At 41.2% G+C, this 7,049-nt stretch overlaps 1 pseudogene; it reads left to right on the forward strand.

Moving 5' to 3' along the window:
* The first annotated feature begins 2,308 nt into the window (after positions 1-2,308).
* On the forward strand, positions 2,309-5,372 carry LOC125382929 (annotated as a pseudogene).
* The last annotated feature ends 1,677 nt before the right edge of the window (positions 5,373-7,049 follow it).

Here is a 7,049-nt window from a genome sequence, read left to right on the forward strand (position 1 = left end):
TATCAACCTTCAACACAACCGTATGGTACATATATCGACCTTCAACACAACCGTATGGTACATATATCAACTTCAACACAACCGTATGGTACATATATCAACCTTCAACATAACCGTATGGTACATATATCAACTTCAACACAACCGTATGGTACATATATCAACCTTCAACACAACCGTATGGTACATATATCAACCTTCAACACAACCGTATGGTACATATATCAACCTTCAACACAACCGTATGGTACATATATCAACCTTCAACACAACCGTATGGTACATATATCAACCTTCAACACAACCGTATGGTACATATATCAACCTTCAACACAACCGTATGGTACATATATCAACCTTCAACACAACCGTATGGTACATATATCAACCTTCAACATAACCGTATGGTACATATATCGAGCCCGTCAACACAACCGAATCGTACTTATATCCGACCCTCTCAATACAACCGTATGGTACATATATCGAACTATTAATTTAATTTGATTTAACAAAATATGACTCGTATAATTGGACCTTAAATGGTGCCCGGGTTCTTTATACAGAAAATACGGTGTACGGCATCTACGCTTGACACGTCCTTACGTTACGTGCACAGTGACATGTGTGTGAACGAATTTCAGAATCGTGTTTCCGTTGTGCAGAGTTGATAAAGTACACGGCTGGTTGGGTCTCGTATCTTTCCGTAAACGCCGTTCGACATGTCCCGGAAATAAACTAGCGGTCACAGAAACCTGTTTGTGGCCTGTAGATACAGCGTGACCTGGGTCAAACACGTGGTTGTACCGTCGCATTGACAGGTATACTACTATTACTGATATGCACTCTTCAATATATTTTCCATATAGGCGTATATCTGATTTCGGACAAACCTTAAAATGTTTTAGGTATTCCATATATTTTGGGGGCACGGTGGACTAGAGTGCGTCACTGCCAGAATCCTATTATGGTGGGTTTGAATTCCAAAAATCCTCCTGATTATGACCCTTGGTTCGTCAGCATCTATTCCGTGCTCGCTGATGTCACCATTGGTAACCGCCTTCGACTTGATTCACCTCGGACTTTTACAAAAAGAAAAAGCGCTGACATAACTGAAGTGCTGTTTAAAGCGAAGTTAAACTCATGAACTGTTTTACTGCGTATACAATGTTCCCCTAGACATTGAGCTCGGGTTTATTGGGAGTAATGGCAACTTTGAGCAAATCATTCGAGACTGACACTTGTGTGACTGATGACTTATCCGGGTACATTGTTTTACGTATATCAAGATTGGTCTAAGGACTGTATCATATTCTGCCGACCGCCCATCTTATGTGTCATTTGCCCATAGCACCCCCACAATACATAGAGCCTTTCTTCATGACCCCCCTCCCTATAATATTACCAGTCCCCGGCCAGTCCCTAAATACACTTATTCATGGAATCCCTTCCCTCTGCCTGTACCTGTATTATCTCACCTGTACCTGTACTGTATTATCTCACCTGTACCTGTACCTGTGTTATCTCACCTGTACCTGTGCCTGTATTATTTCACTTGTACCTGTACCTGTATTATCTCACTTGTTACTGTACCTGTGTTATCTCACCTGTACCTGTACCTGTGTTATCTCACCTGTATCTGTGCCTGTATTATCTCACTTGTACCTGTACCTGTATTATCTCACCTGTACCTGTACCTGTGTTATCTCACCTGTACCTGTGCCTGTATTATCTGACCTGTACCTGTACCTGTATTATCTCACTTGTACCTGTACCTGTATTATCTCACTTGTATCTGTACCTGTATTATCTCACTTGTACCTGTACCTGTATTATCTCACCTGTACCTGTACCTGTATTGTCTCACCTGTACCTGTATTATCTGACTTGTACCCGTATTACCTGACCTGTACCTGTACGTGTATCATCTCACCCGTACCTGTACCTGTATTATCTGACCTGTACCTGTATTATCTCACCTGTACCTGTATCATCTCACCCGTACCTGTACCTGTATTATCTGACCTGTACCTGTACCTGTATTATCTCACCTGTACCTGTACCTGTATTATCTCACCTGTACCTGTACCTGTATCATCTCACCCGTACCTGTATTATCTCAGCTGTACCTGTATCATCTCAGCTGTACCTGTGCCTGTATTATCTCACCTGTACCTGTACCTGTACCTGTATCATCTCACCTGTACCTGAATCATCGCACATGTACCTGTACCTGTATCATCTGACCTGTACCTATTCTAGCAGAACATATCACGCTTTCACAGCAGAACTGAATTGACGTCCCTCTATACCAACAGACCTCGCATTACTGAATAGACGTGCCTATATACCATCAGACCTTGCATTACTGAATAGACGTGCCTCTATTCCATCAGACCTCGCATTACTGAATAGACGTGACTCTATACCATCAGACCTTGCAATACTAAATAGACACGTACCTATATACCATCAGACCTTGCATTACTGAATAGACGTGCCTATATACCATCTGACCTCGCATTACTGAATAGACGTGCCTCTATACCATCAGACCTCGCATTACTGAATAGACGCGGCTCTATACCAACAGACCTCGCATTACTGAATAGGCGTGCCTATATACCATCAGTCCTCGCATTACTGAATAGACGTGCCTATATACCATCAGACCTCGCGTTACTGAATAGACGTGCCTCCAACCATCAGACCTCGCATTACTGAAAAAACGTGCCCCTATACCATCAGACCTTGCAATACTAAAAAGACACGTGCCTATATACCAACAGACCTCGCATTACTGAATAGACGTGCCTATATACCATCAGACCTCGCATTACTGAATAGACGTGCCTCTATACCATCAGACCCTGCATTACTGAATAGACGTGCCTATATACCATCAGACCTCGCGTTACTGAATAGACGTGCCTCCAACCATCAGACCTCGCATTACTGAATAGACGTGCCTATATACCATCAGACCTCGCGTTACCGAATAGACGTGCCTCCAACCATCAGACCTCGCATTACTGAAAAAACGTGCCTCTATACCATCAGACCTTGCAATACTAAAAAGACACGTGCCTATATACAAACAGACCTCGCATTACTGAATAGGCGTGCCTATATACCATCAGACCTCGCATTACTGAATAGATAGGTCTATATAACATCAGACCTCGCATTACTGAATAGACACGCCTATATACCATCAGACCTCGCATTACTGAATAGACACGTACCTATACTATATACCATCAGGCCTCGCATTACTGAATAGACGTGCCTATATACCATCAGACCTCGCATTACTGAATAGACACGTACCTATATACCATCAGACCTCGCATTACTGAATAGACACGTACCTATATACCATCACACCTCGCATTACTGAATAGACGTACCTATATACCAACAGACCTCGCATTACTGAATAGACGTGCCTATATACCATCAGACCTCGCATTACTGAACAGACGTGCCTCAAAACCATCAGACCTCGTATTACTGAATAGACGTGCATCTATACCATCAAATGTCGCATTACTGAATAGAGACGTACCTATATACCATCAGGCCTCGCATCACTGAATAGACACGTACCTTTTCCATCAGACCTCGCATTACTGAAAAGACGTGCCCCTATACCATCAGAACTCGCATTATTGAACAGACGTGCCTCTATACCATCAAATGTCGCATTACTGAATAGACACGTACCTATATACCATCAGGCCTCGCATTACTGAATAGACGTGCCTCTATACCATCAGACCTCGCATTACTGAATAGACACGTACCTATATACCATCAGGCCTCGCATTACTGAATAGACGTGCCTATATACCATCAGACCTCGCATTACTGAATAGACACGTACCTATATACCATCAGACCTCGCATTACTGAATAGACGTACCTATATACCATCAGACCTCGCATTACTGAAAAGACGTGCCCCTATACCAATAGACCTCGAATTACTGAATAGACGTGCCTCTAAACCATCAGACCTCGCATTACTGAATAGACGTGCCTATTTACCAACAGACCTCGCATTGCTGAAAAGACGTGCCCCTATTCCATCAGACCTCGCATTACTGAATAGACGTGCCTCTATACCATCAGACCTCGCATTAATGAACAGACGTGCCTCTATACCATAAGAACTCGCATTATTGAACAGACGTGCCTCTATACCATCAAATGTCGCATTACTGAATAGACACGTACCTATATACCATCAGGCCTCGCATCACTGAATAGACACGTACCTTTTCCATCAGACCTCGCATTACTGAATAGACGTGCCCCTATACCATAAGAACTCGCATTATTGAACAGACGTGCCTCTATACCATCAAATGTCGCATTACTGAATAGACACGTACCTATATACCATCAGGCCTTGCATCACTGAATAGACACGTACCTTTCTCATCAGACCTCGCATTACTGAATAGACGTGCCTATATACCATCAGACCTCGCATTACTGAATAGACGTGCATCTATACCATCAAATGTCGCATTACTGAATAGACACGTACCTATATACCATCAGGCCTCGCATCACTGAATAGACACGTACCTTTTCCATCAGACCTCGCATTACTGAATAGACGTGCCCCTATACCATAAGAACTCGCATTATTGAACAGACGTGCCTCTATACCATCAAATGTCGCATTACTGAATAGACACATACCTATATACCATCAGGCCTCGCATCACTGAATAGATACGTACCTTTTCCATCAGACCTCGCATTACTGAATAGACGTGCCTCTATACCAACAGACCTCGCATTACTGAAAAGACGTGCCCCTATTCCATCAGACCTCGCATTACTGAATAGACGTGCCTCTATACCATCAGACCTCGCATTAATGAACAGACGTGCCTCTATACCATAAGAACTCGCATTATTGAATAGACACGTACCTATATACCATCAGACCTCGCATTACTGAATAGATACGTACCTTTTCCATCAGACCTCGCATTACTGAATAGACGTGCCTCTATACCAACAGACCTCGCATTACTGAATAGACACGTACCTATATACCATCAGACCTCGCATTACTGAATAGACGTGCCTCAATACCAACATACCTCGCATGACTGAATAGACGTGCCTCTATACCATCAGACCTTGCATTACTGAATAGACGTGCCTATATACCATCTGAACTCGCATTACTGAATAGAAGTGCCTCTATATCATCAGACCTTGCATTACTGAATAGACGTGCCCCTATACCATCAGAACTCGCATTATTGAACAGACGTGCCTCTATACCATCAAATGTCGCAATACTGAATAGACACGTACCTATATACCAACAGACCTCGCATTACTGAATAGACACGTACCTATATACCATCAGACCTCGCATTACTGAATAGACGTGCCTCTATACCATTACAGAAGGGACATGTTGATATATTGTATTATATTGTATTATATTGCAATGTATTACCGATCGTTGAGACAGCTTGTTGGTAACTCATTTCTAGTGAAGTATGTCAAACTATTGCCAACTGGTCATATGTTGTTCAAGAACTGCGACCATGGCATTCATTACACACCTGGTACCATGATGAATATTAACGTTCTATCATCATTCACATGGAACATTAGATAGATTGACCCTGGACGTTGTATACTTCTCACCAACTCTTGTTGTTGTTTAATTGTTTGTTGTTTAACGCTGCACTCAGCAATACTCCAGCTGTTTAACAATATTCCAGGCTGTAAATAATCGAATCTGGACCAGGCAATCTTCGCTATGTTGATACGTCAAGGAAGTCAACGAGGCTGGCCACCCGATCCCGTACGTCGCCTCCTACGACAAACATGGGTTGCTGAAGATCTAACCCGGTATTTTCAGAGGTTAGACAGCTCTTGAAATGATATCAAAATATGTACCTGTGTTATGAACAGGGGTGATTTAGCTTTAGCAATATTCCATCAATATCACGGCGGGGAACAGCAGAGATGGGCATCACCCATTGTACTCATTCGGCGTGACGAGCGAACGCTTTAACCACTAGGCAACCCCACCACTCCCTTAACGACCAGGGGTAGACTGTGTGGGCGGCCATCTGGTAAAAAAATACAAAGTTGAAATTAAGGACAAAAGTGCGCAATAAATGTCAAATGTTACAAATAAAGGTCATTGTTTACATGCAAATAATGAATTCAAAATACAAAACGATATCAATGAGTGAGTGAGTGAGTGAGTGAATATTTATAGTCACATCGGCAATATTTCAGCCATATCGTGACTTAATCAAGTTAGACAGTAATAATACATACAATGTTATTATAAAACCTGTCGTCAAAGGACAGTAAAATAACTAGATTATCACAGATGTATATTTTAAAACTAGTATTGAACCATAGAAAGATATCACCATAAATAACAATACTACGGTGGCCCATAAGGGACATGGAATCTCTTTTTCCATATTTTGATATTTCACTTACATTTATCGTAACCTTTTGCAAATTAACACGATTTATCTTACAAATATGTGATAAATCATGTGTAAAGAAGATATTGAATCGCTGAAAAACGAAACGAAAATGTCAAAAACTAAAATGAAAATGTCAAAAACACAAAACGAAAATGTCAAAAACTAAAATGAAAATACAGAAAACTATTTCCACCGCGGTGATAATATTTACACCGAGGTGAAAACTATTTCAACCGCGGTGATAATATTTACACCGCGGTGGAAATAGTTTTCTGTGTATTCATTTTAGTTTTTGACATTTTCGTTTTGTGTTTTTGACATTTTCATTTTAGTTTTTGACCTTTTCGTTTTGGTTTTTGACATTTCCATTTTAGTTTTTGACATATTCACTTCACATTTCAGCGACTCAAAAGCTACTTAAAAGTACATTTTCTGTGTTTTCGGATGTTTTTATACATGATTTATCGCATATTTGTATGGCAGATTGTGTTAATTTGCAAAAGGTTAAGATAAAAGTAAGTTAAACATCAAAATATTGAAAAACAGACTCCATGTCCC

The sequence above is a fragment of the Haliotis rufescens genome, unplaced genomic scaffold, assembly GCF_023055435.1.
Source record: "Haliotis rufescens isolate VD_foot unplaced genomic scaffold, xgHalRufe1.0.p SCAF_21, whole genome shotgun sequence".
NCBI lineage: Eukaryota > Metazoa > Mollusca > Gastropoda > Lepetellida > Haliotidae > Haliotis > Haliotis rufescens.